The sequence below is a fragment of the Rosa chinensis genome, chromosome 3, assembly GCF_002994745.2.
Source record: "Rosa chinensis cultivar Old Blush chromosome 3, RchiOBHm-V2, whole genome shotgun sequence".
Classification (NCBI taxonomy): Eukaryota; Viridiplantae; Streptophyta; class Magnoliopsida; order Rosales; family Rosaceae; genus Rosa; species Rosa chinensis.
In genome coordinates, this window is record NC_037090.1 from 43,420,557 (window position 1) to 43,439,965 (window position 19,409).

The window sequence follows — 19,409 nt, forward strand, 5'->3', positions numbered from 1 at the left end:
CGAAAACATTTGACCGGAAAAAGTGGTCGGAAAATGTTACCGGAAAATGGTCGGAAAGTGGCTGGAAAAGTTGCCGGAAAGTGGCCGGAAAGTTGTTGACCGGGAGTTGACTGGGAGTTGACCGGCAGGATGACGTGGCACTGATGCTGACGTGGCAGTGGGCCTCTGCCATGGGCTTGGGCTTCTGCTTCTTGGGCTTCTGGGCTTCCTTTCCTTTTTCTTTTTTTTCTTCTTTTCTTTTCTTTTCTTTTCTGCCGGTTTTCTGTAGGAGATTTAGTAGGCCGGTTCACGCACTTTTAGGCCAGTTTTCTCACTTGTTCTTCCGGTTCCTGAATCTTTGGCTTGAGAGGCTTCTGCTACCATAATTTGGTGGAAATTGGAGGTCCGAAAGATCGTGAACCGGTGGAATATTTACTGCTAGTTGTATAGAGCTTCCGGTGGCCGGTTCGGTGGTTTTCCGGCAGGTTCTTGAGGTGGGGCTGCCGGTTCTGGACTCCTGGGATCGAGTTCTTCAAGGTGTGAGGTGGAGGCAGAAAAGGCTTCAAGGTTTTTGTAATAACCCGAAACTTAGTATAACTGTAGAGTACTCTAAGATACCTTAAACTTAGAAATAATTCAAGTATCTTCTAAGCATTTTTTTTTCGTTTAGAAACCGATGATACCACATGCTATACTTACAAGTTATATAGGTAATTTTTTTTACCTTAAGAAAGCACTAAAGTTCTTTACTTATTAATTGGGTAAATGTGCATATGGATGTGTATGTGTACATACATATATATATATATATATATATATATATATGCATATATATATATATATTTAGCAAGTGGATTTATGCTTTCTTTCTTTTTACTTTTTATTTTATTTTATTTTATCCTTTTAATCATTTAACATAAATAGTAATTAGTCACTCACCTTATAATAATTTGTCACTTACTTATTTTATGCTTATTTCTAGCCTATTTAAGCATATGAACTCTATCATATTTCCTACAAGCTTAAAAATCAAGTGCAAAACTGATTTGAAGCCTCCTTAGTTGTAGAGAAAACTCAAGATTCCCACACAAATCATTTTTCTCTTTAGAAGCCCCCTTTGTTTTTCTTAAAGAAGTCCAAGCTTGAATTCAAGACCAAAATCTGCACCTCACCCCTGAGTTTCTTAAGTAAGTACATGAATACATTTCTATATTTCTTTGTCTTTAAGATTTATCAAACTACATAATCAATGATAAGATGGAAAAGGATCTGCTTTGCTGCAAACCAGTATTTTCGTATATAACAAAATCTGTTTTGTCAAAACTATTTACAGTATTAAATTCCTCATCAAAATTTCTTCAATTTAGGCTTTTGAATCACTAAAAAAGGTTAAGAAATGAAGAAGTTATGGCTAATCAAAGTTTTCAACTTTTAAACTCGCTGGAAATCTCATACAGCCATCACAACTTCAAAAATTCATATCTCCCTCATTTCTTATCCATTTTCTACAAACTTTATATCAATTTGAAGCTTAAGACCTCTACTTATGATCTGGAAAGTTTGAGAAGTAATGGTAAAATACACAGTACGTAATTACTTAGATATCAAAGGACAGTATCAAAAATATCGGTTTCTGCACTGTTATGGTTCTTCACCATTTCTGGACTATATCACTCTGATTTGGACTACATGACTTATTCCATTGCATTCCTTGTGAAAAACCCTTTGAATTGGTATACTCATTTGACTAATTCGGACTTGTGATGGACAACATAACACATTTTGAAGTTTGATGACTCTAATCGGAGAAACATGAACATGGTTGATGAACTTCAATGGATTTGGACATAAGGACTGAAATACTAACTATAATATAATTTTGTTAAATTGTTTATAGTTACTTATTTAATGCTTGTGCTTTATTATTACCTATTTTACTTGATTTCAATTATGTATAAGCTTCTTTTTAATGTTTATACTAACTATAATTTAATTTTGTTAAATTGTTTATAGTTATTTAATGCTTGTGCTTTATTATTACCTATTTTACTTGATTTCAATTATGTACAAGCTTCTTTTTAATTATGTTGTTTGCTAGTGAATTTACTTATTTGTGATATACAATTATGTTATACATGTTTTCATATGAGATTATTCCTAAGTATATGTATCTATATGTGTGTGTACATATACATATTTTACGATCTATAATTCATAAAGATTGTATGTTGTGAATTTGATTATGTCTGAAAAGTACAATTGTGAAGCCGGGTGATTACAACAACCCCGTGCTTAAGTGAATTACTGGTAAATGTGTTTTGATGTTATGATGACGTTAAAGCTGTGGGCCCTAGTCCCTTCAGATAGTGCACTATTATACTCTTAGGAAGGTTGCTTACTTTGAGTATACATACTTTGGTATTGTCCTTGGTATGCTGCGGCTTACCCATGCTTTGGTATTATGGACCCTAGTATGTGGATTCCCGTGCTTTGGTATTATGGACCCTAGCACGTGGATTTATGATTTGTTACCAGTCAACCTGGTTTTCCCGTGTTTTGGTATTATGGACCCTAACACGTGGATTTATGATTTGTTACCAGTTAATCTAAAAATTCACTAAAAAGAGAAGTGTACTTGTGTTATTTTGATCAAATATCTATCTATGATATATTTTGAATATGTGAAGGTGTTAGTAAAAAGAAAATCAAGCATGTGTTGCTTTAATGTTATTTCACATATTAATACTACAATATTTGTTGGTTTGATAAGAAGATGTGACTATGTGATTTATTACCAGTCTCATAAACTATTCACACGAATGAATATATTTGTGTATATGTGTGTATGTATTGTGTGTATATATATACATATTTAAGAATTTGTATGAACATATAAATGCACTACTAGAAAAAACACATACAATGACACCAAACAAGGACACATAATTTATGTGGAGTCCTTGAAGGTTTTTAAGGACACACAGCTTCAAATTGAAATTTTTAAGTGGGTGGACAGTTTTTAACGACACCCTAAACCATTTATGTTGTGTCCTCATCGGGCTCCAAAACTGAAATCCAATTGAAATAAAAAAGGGGGAGCTGCAGTACTTGGCGTTTTCGATTCCCTCCCGAAATTTCACTTCCCCCTCCCCAAATTTCACTTCCCTCCTTCCCCATTTTCGACTTCCCTCTTCAATCGAAAACCTCACCAATTAGAGAAAAGATGTTTCATCCACTCTCTTTTCAGCTTTTAGTTGTAATAGAAAAATAGAAAGAAACTGGAGCTGAAAACAGATTCGATCTGTTTCGATTCGGTGGAGGTGGCGGTGACTATTTGAGTTGATTCAACTCATAGTGAGGTTACTCGGTGTGAGATATACTCTGGGTCGACAGATTTTGGCAAGAATTTCAATACAAGGTGAGGTTACACGATTAGAGGTTGCTCGATCCCAAATTTCTTTTGGTTTTGTTTTTGTTTTTGTTTTTGTTTTTTGTTTTGTTTTGCTATTGTTGGGTTGAATGTTCTGTACTCGGTGACTTCCAGCTATTGTAAGCTGTGGTGTTGGTGATTTCATGTCATCGTATCTAGTGTTGGTGGTTTTATGCCATCGTATGTGGTGTTGCTTGTATCCAGTGGTTCTATCGGAGCCCTTTGGCCAAATTTCTAGTAGTGAAGCAATGTTTATGTTAATTGTATATTACTTTCTGGTTCTTCTTAACTTTTACAATGCGTTTGCTGTTTAATTCAATCTATGAGTTGGTATGGTAGGCAGAGATGGAATTGTTGCTTATCTTAATGCCCTATATTTATATGGATTTTGTAATGGTTTTCCTTATGTCATTAGTTATGGCTATTGAGAATCCTTGTCTTACTGTAATTTACCTGCTGGTTCTTTGAGTTAACATGCGGTGAACGATTATAGAATGATTAGCATCAAAATTGTATTTCTGGCAAATTGATGGTATCATAATCACAAAGCTGAATATGTGTGAGACTTAGGATTTAAATACTGTTTGATTCTAAGGGAGGACTTCATGATGCTGTCGAGCATGATTGTTTTCCATCTGCCGCCACGTGTGGTACTGTGGAAATAAGTTTAAGTATCAATACTTTGGATTTTTATACATTATATCTTCTAGATCTTGCTAAACCTTAAATTTGGTTTATACTGGTTCTAGAAGGTGGACTTTGGCAATGGTGTACCTGTGAAAACTTTAGTGGAACCTAAAGTATCTGAGGAAGGGCTTCTTGATGCTATTCAGCAGGATTACTTCCCATCTGCCTCCTTAGAGGTAGCAAAGACAGATTATCAGTACTTTGAATTTTGGATTTTCTTGTTTTAAAATTAAAAAGGGGTTTGGATTGAAGGAAAGCCACCAGTCATCATTAATGATTATATAGCTAGGCTCCATTAAGTTATCACATTACCACTTTCAGAAATTGTATCGTATCAATAATCTGAATTTGTATTTAGTTAACCTTTTTTTTTTCTTTCCTTTTCAGAGTTTTGAATTACCTCTTTCAGAATAAAAAAGGGTTGGGTCTGAAGGAAAGCCACTAGTCATCATTGATGATTATATGGGCTGCAGTAAGGTATACATTGCCTGCTTTCCTTTTCCTGATTTATGGAAATTGGTGGTTCATTTGTGCTGTTATTATGCTAGCAGGAGGTATAGGAATTGCTACTATGATAATTGGCGGACCTCATGAAAAGGTATTAACTTTCAAGTATACAAGTCTCTTTTTTCACATTTGCTTTTAGATTGTTAGATAGGAAAAAATATTATAGATTGCTGATTACATAAGATTGTTTTTCTATTGAATTGTAGGACTTTGTACCATTATTGAATGTGGTATTTGATCAGATGGTTTGTACGCATTTCTGGACTATAATTTAGTCATTTAATAATTCAATCTCTGTGCAGCACATGCAGGAGCTTATCCGTTATCTCCAATTTGGACTATGGTGGCTGGCTCTTGGTGTTACCAGTAAAACTTCTGTGAATTGAACAAACAATTTCAGTGAACCTTATAGCTGATTCTTGGTTAGATGAATCTGTTGTATGTGGTCTGATCTTGGTTGCCTTTTCCATTACAATCTAAAAGAAGAGATCTTTGATATCATGCCTTGGTCTGGTGGTTTCATGTTTTGAGTAAATAAAACAAGACATTCCTACAGATATTTGTACTTTTAAAAGTTTGATTTAATAAAGTTTCTTGCTTCTCAACAAAAAGTTTGTATAAAAGATTTCTGTTACCTCATATTAGTTGTTTCTCTTCATCTAATTAGCCAAAACATTGAGGCCATATATAGATTCATTTTCTTGCATCTTTCACTGGGATCATGTTGCATCGCAGCCTACCTTACATTCTTGCAATTCCTGATTCTGGTTTCCCAAGTAATTTTGTTGCTGATGCTTTCCTTTATGTCCAGGTAATTGCTCCTCTTATGCAGCATGCCCCGACCAAGTTTGGGAGGTTAGATTATGTTAAAAGGTCTACTCGGCTGGACAGTAGCTTTTACTTATTCATAATGCCATTAGATATCACGTTTTATATATGGCTAGCGTCATCATGTGTTTGTTAACTGATAGTATTCTTAGCTTTTCAGAACTTATATATAGTTATAATGTGTATCTTGTAGCATATATATGAAGCTAGTTGGAAAAATTTTGTTGCTCTTTTAAGTGGAAAATTGTGTTGCCCACCAAGCATGATTCAACCTGGGGCTGTAAAGTTATGAAAGTATTGACTAATCATTGATTTTGCAATAGGTACCATTGCCCAGATCGTGAGAACCCCGCTGAGATTTTAGCTGATCTTATATCTGTTGACTACAGCTCTACTGAAAGTGTCTACTCCTCTCAGAAAAGAAAGATGCTCTTGTTGAATCATTTTCACAACATCATCACTAGTTCTGTATGCAACTCCGATTACATTAAGGGAAATCTCCAAGAACAGCACCGGGTTGAGCAGGAAGAGTAGAGTTCAGAAGAAGGGAGGTTGGTGGAGGCAATTCTGGTTGCTCCTAAGGCTTGCGTGGATACAGGTAAATTTTTACTAGCATGCTTCATAGTTACTTTCATCAAAATAGAATTCAACATTACTAATATCTTATGCTGATGTACATATGTGAGAAAGACAAGATTTGGTAATCTCAAACAATTATTCTGACGTTTTTTTAACTCACTTTCATTTGTTGATTATTTTCAGCCACTTTATTTTACCATTTCTGACAAAGGTTAAGAGCAGTATAACTCATTATGAACAGTAGCATCCACACTCTTAAGTAACAATTTATCACTTAAAGGTGAAGAGGATATGCATTTTAGTATGGTAGCTTTTCATAATGAATTAGGTTGTAGTTCCATAAATATAATCCAAGTTCCTTGTTTTATCTAATGGCCTTTGAACAACTGACCAGGCTTCTCGTGATGGACCCACAAATAAAGTTCAGGAAAGAATGTCAATTGCATCAGCTCTTATATTTGGGTCAGTTTTTTGGAGAATGGAAGTTCTTAGACACCAATACAAGACATAATGGGATTGCTTCAGGTGTGAAAATCTATAAATCTATTGAATTGAATTATTCCATGATTTGAGAGTACTTAGGTTTGATTCAACCTGAAAATAAAACAGTCATTGAATATCAGTGTCTCTTATATAGTTTCAAACCTCTCAGTTGTATTTATGGATATTCTCTGTCAGGACTTCAAGTCTTTCAATTTCAGTTCAAATTCTTTGATGAGCTTATTTACTTGATGTTATGTACTGCTGTTGTTTCCTTAGTACTTAGATTAATAGTACTAAATTGGTCATGATGTAGTGCCATGGAGATGTTTATCGAGTAGAGTGGGCAGAGCAGGTTGATGGATTTTGGTGCAGATGAACTAAAATAGTTAGCATATGTATATGCAGATTGTTTACTTCTGGTATGAATCAGATTAGTTATATATATTTGAAGCCTACTTAGTGTAGCAACAACTTTGAATTAAATTGGTCAAAACAATAGAGTAGGGAGATTTTGGATCTTTAATCTCCTTTAATGAGATGGACTTATGGTGTTTGTAGATTACTTGTATTGGATTTTTTCTATATCAGTTCTCATATTATAAGGACTTGTTGATATGTCATTTGTATGCAAATTTGATGGAAATGTACAGAATTATGCATTCCTATGTCCTAGTACAGAAAACAGGACATATGAGAATGTATATTTTGTGTCCTCTTATTGATTTAAGGACTCCATTTTCAAATCTTTGAGGACACAATTTGTGTGTCCTAGAATAGAAAAGAGGACACATATGAGAGTTTATTTTCTGTGTCCTCCTATGGATTTAAGGACTCCATTTTCAGAGTTTTTAGGACACAATTTGTGTGTCCTTGTATAGAAAAGAGGATACATATTAGATAATATGAGGATGCAATTTAGGTGTCCTCTTATGGATATAAGGACACCGAGACTAAAGTTTTTAGGACACACAAACTGTGTCCTCGTATAGATAAGAGGACACATTTCCAGTGTCCTTATTTGGGACTTATGATGACTCCCAGATAGAGGACTCTTTTTTAAAGAGTCCTTGTATGTATTTAAGGACACTGTTTCAATGTCCTTAAATCATGTTTTTTTAGTAGTGATGGTTCTTGGTACATTTTAATTGGTTGTTCAGTTTTGATTTCTTATAAGACACATTAATATAAGAATGTAAGTTGTGTACTTACTGGGCTTGTGTTGCTCATGATGCTACACATTCTTGTTTTCAGGTAACGAGTAGACGCTTGGGGAAAGTGGGGTGATTCTCTAAATAAATGAATGTTTTATTTTCTACTACTATTTCAAGAAAAATAATGTAATATATTTTTGTTCAATTTCAGTATTGTAAAAATAATAATTTCAATTCCTAATAAAAGTACTATTCAGACTTATTTACAAATTCTCTTACTTTAATTCTTTGAGGAAGTTTTTATTTGAAACAACCCACATCACGAATTCGGGTACCATATTTCAATATAATATTGGTCTCGGATTTGGGGTGTGACAGTTTTGTATTCGGATTCAAGGTTTTTAGCTTCTTGAATCAGGGTTTGGCTATTTGTTTCAGGGTTTGGCTATTTGTTTTAGGGTTAGGACGTACTTCGTGCTGATAACGTGTTTTAGGGAAACGAGAATTGAGAGGAATTTGCTGTGTGTTCTCATTGATAATAGGGGTCTCTTTATATAGAGGATTACAATGCATAGAATCTCAATCATACAAGGAAAGTAATCGTACATTGAATAGGAATCTAAATCCTTCTAATTTAACCCTATTACCACTAGAGCAAGTAACTTAGAGTTTGGGCCAAACACAAACTAGAGTTTTACTTGAACACAATAAAATTTTTCTGAAATTAAATTAATAATAATTAAGTATTCTTTTCGACAAATTAAATACTCTTTTAGAAAGAAGAAAACAATTAATTAACTAAATGTTTCTTTTTTGGGTAATCAAATTCGACTACTACAGCATTTGAAAAGAAAATAAAACACGAAACTATTTATGATTTAAACAAAAATTTCCCTTTGTATTATGAGTTGAGACAAAGAATAAAAAATAAAAATTCTCTTCATTTGTACGTGTAAGATTTTTTTTTGGACAAGTTGTATGTGTAAGATTAAGTATGCTAGCTGTTTAGCGAAAAAAAACTGAGTATTTGTTGCTCCCCCCCAACCTATAACTTCTCACTCGGCCCCTGAGTCGCATGACAAGACTGGCCTGGTAGTTGAGGAAATTGGAGTAGGGGAGAGGAAAATGGTGGTAATTAGCTGCTGCCATCCGTGCCAACATGGTGGATGAGTCCATGGTAGTTGAAATACATCTCTTCTCCAAAGATGATGATTTTGAGGTCATGGTATAAAACTAGATCTAGAAGGACAGATTGATTTAGATGAAGCTACTGCCATCTTCATCGATCTCGATCTGTTTATATTTTTCAGATGGTTTGTTTTTAACTTTAGGTTTTTTAGCAGTATTTCTGTTCATGCTTTTGATTCCAATTCCAATTCCACTGGAAACCCTTTGGGTCTTGTAACAAAGGCAAGGTATGAAGTCAAGTAATGGTCGATCTGCATGTTGCATGCAGGATGCAGCAACATCAAGTAAATTGGGAGGGGAGGTTCTACGTGCATGAGACATTTATATACCATTAAAGAAAAGTATTATGGAGTAATTATCAAGTAATAATTTTCGAAATAACATTTATACTCAACTCTAGAAAATCCCTAACATGGTAGACGCTCTAACCAACTATCACTACTAGGAGGCATGAAGCGTAACCAATAGATGAACAAGACCAAGAGAAGTCACCGTGCTCTGCACAGAGTACGTTACCACATGCAATCCCACGATGAAGACAATTAGCAAGTAAGATGCCACTATCATCTACGCATGCATCTAATGCTAGGAGGAAGACCGGCCACATGCATGCATCTACTGCTAGGAGGACGACCCACAACAGGAACGCCAAGCGAACGTCACAAATTTCAAGACCATTCGTGGAAAATAACTACGTACCAAACTATTATGACGCCACCTTAGTCATGACAAAACTCCACCCTCAAAATGTCGACTCCACAACTCCTAGAATCTAAAAGACAATGGAACCGGCCAGAATGATTTCAGTATATTAAATGATCTAGTTACATGACTCTATATATAGAGCTCTGTACAGCAGAAGTAAAACATATACAAGTGAGAGGAAATCAAACACTATTGTCTAACAAACTAGATAATTACAGAGTGAATCTAGATGAGCTATCAACAAGTAATATATATATCAGTAGATATGCATTCTATCTAGGAGACTGCTAGATCACGGACGGCAGATTGCTTGGTGGATAGTGTTGCACTCTGTTCAGGAGTCTTTGAGAGATTAAGCTTTGCTGTTGGACTATGCTTATCATCCCCCCTCAAGCTGAGAGGGCGTCTGCGAACTGTCAGCTTGGGTGTCAAGGTAGCAAAGCGAGGCATGGGCAAGCCTTTTGTAAAGATATCAGCAAGCTGATCATCTGTGCATACATAACGAATGACTAATTCATTACGTATCACCTTCTCTCTCACATAATGATAATCAATTTCAACATGTTTCATTCGACCATGAAAGATAGGATTAGATGCAACAGCAATAGAGTTAAGGTTATCACACCAAATACGTGGCAGGGTAAGGAAAACTTTAAGATCACGAAACAAAGACCGCAACCATGAGAGTTCAACAGCTGTATAAGCAAACTGTCTGTACTCGGCTTCAGTGCTAGAGCGAGAGATAGTCTTTTGCTTCTTCGAACTCCAGGAAATCAAATTGGGACCAAGAAAAATGCCATAATCACCAATTGAATAACGGTTATCGGGATCGCCGGCATGGTCTGCATCAGAATAAGCCACTAGTTGCAAGGACCCATGGCGATAGACATGACTATGATCAAAACTATACTTCAAGTAGCGTAAAATCCTCTTGACGGCTACCCAATGGACAATAGTAGGCCAATGCATGAATTGACACACTTGATTGACAACAAAGGAAATGTCAGGACGAGTGATGGTTAAGTATTGTAAGGCTCCAACCACACTCCTATATGTTGAAGGATCAGATAATGGGACACCATAATGTAGACTTATTCTCTTACCACTTGCCATAGGAGAAGCAACAGGCCTAACATTTTCCATTTGCAATTTGGCCAACAGATCAGTGGTGTATTTGGTTTGTGTCAAGTGAAGACCAATGTCACTAGTTGCAGCTTCAATGCCCAAGAAGAAGTTAAGAGAGCCAAGATCCTTCATGGAGAACAATTGTCCCAATTTCTTAATAAGCTGCATGATGTGAGTAGAGCTATTTCCAGTCACTAGGATATCATCCACATATATTAATAACACCAAAAGCACACCATCTCGATCAAGAATAAAGAGAGAATAATCAGCATGTGACTCAGAAAAACCAAGCACCTCTAAGTAGTCTGAAAAACGTTTAAACCAAGCACGGGGTGCTTGTTTAAGGCCATACAAAGAACGTTGTAATTTGCAAACATGATTAGGAAGTTCAGGATCAATAAAACTTGTTGGCTGCTTCATGTAGACATCCTCAGATAAATAACCATGCAAGAAAGCATTTTGTACATCGAGTTGACGAATCGCCCACTGATGATGGACAACCAAGGCAAGAACAACTCGAATATTCATGTGTTTTACGACTGGACTAAAGGTTTCAGAATAATTGAAACCTTCTTGTTGATGGAAGCCATTTGCAACTAGACGAGCCTTGAAACGCTCAATAGTACCATCTGCACGACACTTCACACGAAAAATCCACTTGTTTGGCAATATATTCATTGCTGGAGAAGGAGGAACTAGCACCCATGTTCCAGAAGAAATGAAAGCGTGAAACTCAGATGCCATTGCTGCTTGCCACTCTGGATGTTGTGCAGCCTGTCTATAGGAACTAGGTTCAAGAGTGTGAGTCTGTAAAGTACTATGCATAGCATATTTTGGATTAGGTTTGAAAATCCCATGTTGTGAACGAGTAATAATACGAGTATCTTCAGTAGATGGTAACATGGACGTACCTTGACTAGATGTAAGAGGAGACACCTCCACATTGGGAGACTGCATAGAGGGAGGAGAGGACAAGGTAAGAGATATAGGTGGTGGAGATGATGAAGGCAACGGAGATGGTGGTGCTGGTAATGGTAAAGGTTGCAGAGGTGGTGATATAGTTGATGGTGGGAGAGAAACTGGAGATGAGATAACAATGGGGTGATCTGTAGGTGAGGACGATCCAGGTGGAGGAGAAGTGAGCATGGCATGTTGGAATGGAAAAGTATGTTCATTGAAAACCACATGCCTTGACACAAAAACACGACCAAAAGTAAGATCCAAACAACGATACCCTTGATGATCAAGGGAATATCCTAGAAACAGATAACTCTTGGACTTAAATTGTATTTTGTTTTGGTTAAAAGGACACAAGAAAGGGAAGCATGTGCAACCAAACACACGTAGATAGTCATTGTTAATGTTACAACTGAAGCCTCTAGTTAACATTAGAGAGAGAGTAAGAGAGACACAAGAAGTATAGTGCTTTGTCTCCCGCCTTAGAGGGAGACTACATCCACTTGAAAGCTTAACTAGTGTATTTGGGCCTTGCGACCCAAGGGGATTACAAGAGATGTAATGAGATGGAGTTTAAGTGTGAGGAGGGGTCCCTTTTATAGGTAAGGGAACCCATCTTCTTTACATTTTCTTCAATGTGGGATGAAAAACCATTATTCTAGTCTTAGAAAGCATGTTGTGAAGGTAACTTGGCAAGGCCGGGAAGGTTGCTTCCTGGCGAGGTGTGTGGAATGCTTTAAGGGAAAAATAACCAATACAAGAAAGAAGACTGCATATAGAAGCCAAAATTTAATACAACTCATAACACTGATATATGTGGTCCATTTAGGCATCAAACTATATGTGGGAATGTGTATTTTATCACATTCATTGATGATTTTTCTAGATACAGTTATGTTTATCTACTCTCAGAAAAGGCACAAGCATTGAAAGCCTTTCAAATCTTTAAGTCTAAGGTAGAAAATCAACTAGAAAAGAAAATCAAAACAGTAAGATTAGATAGAGGTGGTGAGTTCTATGGTAAGTACACTGAATCCGGCCTACAAAAGGGTCCATTTGCCTTGTTTTTGCAAGACAATGGAATTAAAGCTCAATATACAACACCCTATAATCCACAACAGAATGGTGTTGCAGAGAGAAAGAATAGGACACTTTTGAACATGGTTAGATGCATGATGTGTACAACTGGTTTGTCAAAATTTCTGTGGGGTGAGGCTTTAAAGACTGCAAATTATATTTGCAACAGGACACCTAGCAAAGCTATAGAAAAGACTGCTTTTGAGTTTTGGTGTGGCAGGAAACCTAGTCTTCATCACTGCCATCTTTGGGGATGCCATGTAGAAGCTAGGATTTATAATCCAAGCTTGAATAAACTTGACCCCAAAACTGTTAATTGCTATTTTATAGGTTATCCAGATAAATCTAAAGGCTATAAATTATATTCTGCACATCATTCATCTAGAATTTTTGAAACTCATCAAGTAAAGTTTCTAAGTGAAAAAGTTCACAATACAAACTTTGAGGATTTAACCTCAGATTTTGAGGAAATTGTGTCAGATGAGAATATAAATGTAGCATTGCCTTTAGAACAAGAACCATTAGCAACATAAACTGTTACAGAAAATCAAGATGCACAAGATCAAGCACTTGATCAGGAAATGCATCTTGATGATCATCAAGCTGAACCAGAAATTTTACCTGAACCAATCCCTGATGCAGAACCTCAAAATTCTAAAGTACCTCAACCTAATCCTAAAAATCCTCAGCTTAGAAGATCACAGAGAGCAAGAAAATCAACTTATGGAGAAAGAGGGGGGGGGGGGGGGGGGAGGGAGAGAAGAGAGTGACTACATTGTTTATCTGCAAGAGGCAGAAATCGAAATAGACTGTGCAGAGGACAATGATCCAACTACATTTAATTAGGCCATTGAAAGTAATGAATCACATCAGTGGCAGCTGGCAATGGAAGCAGAAATTAATTCCATGAGTCAAAATGCAGTTTGGGAATTAGTTGAACCTGACCCCAAACAAAAGCCTATAGGTTGTAAATGGGTTTTCAAAACCAAAAGAGATGCAAATGGCAATGTAGAGAGACATAAAGCAAGATTAGTTGCCAAAGGTTTTACACAGAAGGAGGGCACTGACTTTACTGAGACTTTTTCTCCAGTTTCTACAAAAGACTCGTTTAGGATAATCATGGCTTTAGTGGCTCATTTTGATATAGAGCTGCACCAGATGGATGTTAAAACAACTTTTTTGAATGGTGAATTAGATGAAGTGATTTATATGAGGTAGCCAAAAGGATTTGTACAAGATGGAAGTGAAAACTTAGTATGCAAGTTAAGAAAGTCAATTTATGGCCTAAAACAAGCTTCTAGACAGTGGTACAAGAAATTTGATTATGTGATTTCTACTTTTGGATTTACAGAAAACCTTGTTGATGAGCGTGTTTATTTGAAGATAGTTGGGAACAATTTTATTTTCCTAGTTCTCTATGTGGATGATATACTCTTGGCTAGCAGTAACCTAAGATTGCTTAAAGATACCAAGAGCTTTCTGTCAAGGAATTTTGACATGAAAGACTTAGGAGAAGCATCTTATGTACTAGGTATTGAGATTAAAAGAGATAGGGCACAGAGACTACTTGGTTTGTCTCAACATAATTATGTTACCAAAATTTTAAAGAGATTTGGTATGGAAAAGTGTGCAGCTGGAGAAGTTCCCATGTCCAAAGGAGATAAACTGACCAAGAAGCAAAGTCCCAAAAGTGATATTGAAAAAGAGAATATGGAGTCAAAGCCTTATGCTAGACTTGTAGGAAGTCTCATGTATGCACAAGTCTGCACTAGGCCAGACTTGTCTTTTGTAGTAGGGATTTTATCAAGGTTTCAATCTAATCCAGGCCATGAGCATTGGGTAGCTGGGAAGAAAGTGTTGAGATACATGCAGAGAACCAAGAATTACATGCTAGTGTATAGGCAAGTGGAGGATCTGAAACTTGTTGGATTTTCAGATTCTGATTTTGCAAGAAATTATCCAGACTTCAAGAAGTCGACTTGTGGATATGTGTTCATGCTTGCAGGAGGTGCTATTGCTTGGAAGACCATAAAACAAACACTTGTTTCAACTTCCACCATGCAAGCTGAATTTATTGCAGTGTGTGAAGGACTTTGGATCAGGAATTTTTTGATGCAGACCAAAGTGTTAAGTCACATTGTGGCAGGCACACTTGTGATTTATTTTGATAATGAAGCAGCTATTTTCTTTAGCAAGAACAGTAAAATATCAAATAATTCCAAGCATATTGATTTAAAGTATTATAGTGTTAGAGAAAGGGTAAAACATGGTGAAATAGCTGTTTTGAGCATTGACACGAATTCACAACTAGCAGACCCCTTCACCAAGGCCTTGTCAGTAGCAGCATTCCAGAAACATACATCAAGCATTGGAGTTTTAGCTAATCTAGATGCTTAGGTTTAGTAGAGAGTTATTCCAGTTGGAGCAATTTAAATTTCTAAGGTTTCTGAGTTCTTGTATTTCTTTGAGTTGTGGATTTCCAGTTTATTTATCACAACTTGGTTGTAAAGACAGTTTATTATTATAAATAAAATTTGAGGTATTTTTTTTCAGACTTTGGTTATTGCTGCAGCTTTTATTGAATGTTATGAAAATTGTTGATTTTGTGTTTAAAGTTATACTTGCTGTCAGATGGCTTAAATCGTGTATAACATGATGTTAAGTTTCACGCAATAATTTTAAGCCATCAGTGTTCAGTAAATTTGCTTGAGTTTCTGGTTTTAGAAACATAAAGTAGGACCTAATATATGTTTACTTGTTGATACACATTAACATATATTGTATCACTTCTGGTTGGACATTTGTGGATTGCAGAAGCTTGTGTTGGTGGTTTTGAGACTCTGCATTTTGTTAAAATGTATACTGTTTCTTGCTCTGCTTAAGTAACTGTGATCTGACCATGTTGGAATGAATTTTTGATTCAAGTTTGTTATCTGGCGCGCACTTTGGTAAGTCAAATTAGTTTTGATATTTTCTGGTGCAAATCATCAAGTATAGCATGTGTCAGTCCAAGGGGGAGATTGTTAGAATCAAGTATGGACTTGTCACATGTTATCATAATGTATATGATGATTAGCTTAATATCAATCCTAGTTTAACATGGATACAAGCTGTAAATCAATACTAGTAACTTAATGAAGCAGTGTATCAATTCATTAAGGATAGTAATCCATTGCTTAGTCTACAAGAAAGGCCACATGATTGTGATACATTAGGATTCTAATTAGGAGACTTGTCCCTTAAGAATTACCTTCATGGAAGGAATCCAAGGGTTAACTATCCTATATAAATAGATGAACTTGGTCCCTGTTACCACCACGTTTTGCATATTGTTCTGTCCATTGAGAAGCAAGTTGGTAAGTAACAGAAGGCTATCTTCAAGTGATCATTGTTGTGCAGCTGCAGAGATGGAATCCATGCCAGTAATTGCTGAAGGTAAGTCTTGATCCTTGTGTGATTGTTGTCGAGCTTGTATGCATATGATTGTGAGCATGAATATGGTTTTACAAATCATTCCTTGCTTTTGATCTGCGAATTTCTATTTGGTTCATGCAGTCCCCTTTGTTTCCCTTTTCTTGCTCTCCTCACTGTGAACTCTTCACCTGATTTCTTCAAATTAGGGGTCATCATGGGCCGGGCCTAGTCAAAGTCAACAAAATTTAGGGTCGGGATGGAACTTAAATATGCTAACCCTTACCCGCCCGAAAGGCCCGAGCCACTAGGGCCGAAAGGGCCGGCCTTCCAAATAGGGCCTAGATGGGCCTTAATTTGTTTAACAAAAAGAAATATATTATTTTTATTTTTTATCTCAAAATGTGGCTAAATGGTTATATAGGTAATACAAGACTCATTGTTTTTTGTTGATCATATTTAAAAAATATATATATATATATATATTGAAATTAACTTATAAGTTATAATATTTATAAATATTAGTTAAGATGGTTATATTCAATTAACTATCTCTCTAAATCTCCCAAAATTAATTGTTGTTTAACAAAGGAAACAAAAATTAAAGAAAATAAAGCTTAGGAAATCGATTACCAAAAAGAGATAAGTAGTATGTTATAGACTAAAGAGAAACATATTTAAAAAATTGAAAATTATTATGGCTTAATTGGGGGGGGGGGGCTTAAAGGGTCGGGTAGGGCTTGGCCCTAAAGGGTTCAAACGGGCCAGGCCATAGGGTAGGGTCGGGTTTCATTTGCATGACCCTTACCCTACCCTATTTGAGAAAGGGTAGGGCCGGCCCGCCCTAAAGCAAGGTCCGGGTAGGGATTTGGCCCTATGGGCCTGGCGGATTTAGGGCCGAAGGGATAAATGATGAGGCCTACTTCAAATCAGTGTATATGTGATTGATTTAGGAATTGGGATCTGCTATTGCAGTAAGTATCAAAACCAGGGACTCAGGTAGGTTTGATGAGTCTTTTTCGTGAAAGACTAGCAATAGCTGCCCGCGCTTTGCTGCGGGATCTAGTGTTATTAATGAATTAGAAGTCTTGAATGAGGTAAAGAAGACCTCAGCATCAGTTAAAGCCAAGTTGGAAAGAGAGAGGTTGATCCAAATTTGAGATAACTGAATGAAATAGTTTTGGATCAAAATTTTAGTTAATCGATCCAAGAATTGATAATTAAGAGGTAGAATCAGGAATGTATGTTTTACATGAATCTTGCTGATATCTGTAATCTCGTTTGGCAGGAGAAAAGTTGAACCCTTAGCCTTGGTGAAGAACATGTTGTTGATATGGAATTATCTGTAACGCAATGAATCAAATTGGTATAATTAGTGATGTAGGACGAGAATGGACCCAGTTTAGCCGAAAAACCATAAAAGTAAAGAAGCGGCATAGAATCAAGAAAAGTGATTGGAAAATAGGTAACTCACGCGTAATCAGGTTACTAGCTGCTGGAATATTCAAGAAGATTTGGTTTTGGACTTTTCGGGTTTCTCGTGCGAAAAGTCAGGTTTTGATTTTGAATCAGATTTGACTAGTTTTTGGCCAGAATGTCCGTTTGAGATGCATGATAGCTTTCCAGAATGGGAACGACGAGATCTTCAAGACTCACTTTAGTGAGCCCTATCATATTTAAGCCAAAATGTATCGTTTTAATTATCCGATTCGTGATTTCATATTTTTAGGCTAGTTTTACATTCTTTTTTATTTTAGGTTTTCTAGTTTATTTTGGACTTGTTTTGTTTTAATCTGTGGGCTTTAGGGTTTCATTGTTAGTCGCCCTAGGGTTTCTTTCCCATATATAAGCAACCTTAAACGGCTGCAGAACTATCTTTTATCATATTATCAATCAAAATTGAGAGTTTTCTCTTTTATCTCTGGTGGACTCCAAAATTTTTGTTTTAGGTTTATTGCTGGTAAACCTAGTTATCAATCCGACTGCGTCAATTAGAATCATAAATATCGAGATATAAAACTTTGAGAATTAAATCGCAAAGTTCTGTATGAAAACATCTTATTGCAATACTTACAGTGGCAGTATAAAACCTTGAGAAGGATAGAATTTGGAATGTGTTCAGTCAGCTGACAGATCTGAACCTTTAATAGTGATTGTGTAAAAATAGTGAAATCACATACTGGTATAAAAAAACTCTCAGTTATTTTGTTTGATACTGAAATCATGTATTGAAAAAAGATATACCTGGATCGTTTAATAGTGATTGTATAAGAAAGTGTAACAGTAAGCAAGCATCATAATAATTAGAGTGATAAAGTGATATACCTGGGGTACATATTCAGCACGGCCTGGGATCACAGCCCGCTAAACACCAAGAAAAATAGGTCTTGAGCAGAATAAAACATCTAAAATTTTATATTTGAATAAAAAACGAAGATCAAAATAAGAAAAACTGAAGGGTTATACCTTTTTTTTTGAGAAGGGAAAGACTTTTATTCCTTAATTGACAAGATTACAACCATCGGAATGAATATATGTACTCCCAAGAGCCTCCCTAACAGGAGGAGAAGTACTAGAGTCCCTAATAGAAACACCGGCTAAAGGCATATCGCTACTGATAATGGACATGAGCCAATTAGGCCCATCCTCTAACCAAATAAAACGCCCTCGCTCTTGGCCTACATGATTCGCTACTGCATGAGCAGCCTTGTTACCTTCACGACGAACATGGTGAATGGTTGGGATGTTGAGTAGAGCCATAAGACTTTGGGTGTCCTCAATGATTCCACCCTCAGCACTCAAGCATCTATCTTTAGAATTAAGCGATTGAATTGCCTCCAAACAATCAGACTCAACCACCACATTTCTCATCCTCCTTTCCACAACTACTTCCAGACCCAACTTAATTGCAAGTAGCTCAGTAACCAAAGGTGAGCATTGGTACTGATAGTTCTCCCCTGCTGCCGCAAGTAACATACCAAATTCATCTCTAATAGTCACCCCACCACCATAACATCTCTCACCATCACTTGCTGCCCCATCACAGTTAACCTTCAAAAAACCCCGGTCTGGAGGAATCCACCTCCTAGCCAGACCCACTGCCATGTCACCATGTACAACCTCCACTCTCTTACGTTGACATAGGCCATCCTTATACCTCTTTAAAAACTCAACTCCATTCGCAAATATAATCTCAGAAGGCACAACAGTCCCCTTATGATAACAATTATTCCGTTCATGCCAATTCAACCACAGTAGCGCAGCCAAGAGTTGTATCTCCTCCTCTGCCAAAGTTGTAAACG

General features: G+C 36.4%; 1 long non-coding RNA gene across 5 annotated transcripts; it reads left to right on the forward strand.

Annotated features, from left to right (window-relative positions):
• Window positions 1-2,966: 2,966 nt before the first annotated feature.
• Window positions 2,967-7,914, forward strand: LOC112191740. 5 transcript variants are annotated; one of them, XR_002933095.2, is made up of 10 exons: window positions 2,967-3,397; window positions 4,159-4,272; window positions 4,484-4,573; window positions 4,648-4,694; window positions 4,906-5,041; window positions 5,415-5,458; window positions 5,755-6,029; window positions 6,194-6,290; window positions 6,405-6,535; window positions 7,745-7,914. It is a non-coding gene; the product is annotated as an uncharacterized LOC112191740 (long non-coding RNA). The 5 variants fall into 5 exon arrangements; XR_002933093.2 differs by lacking the exon at window positions 6,194-6,290 and adding an exon at window positions 6,807-6,912 and having other exon boundaries at window positions 2,973-3,397; XR_002933094.2 differs by lacking the exon at window positions 6,194-6,290 and having other exon boundaries at window positions 2,974-3,397; window positions 5,415-5,476.
• The last annotated feature ends 11,495 nt before the right edge of the window (window positions 7,915-19,409 follow it).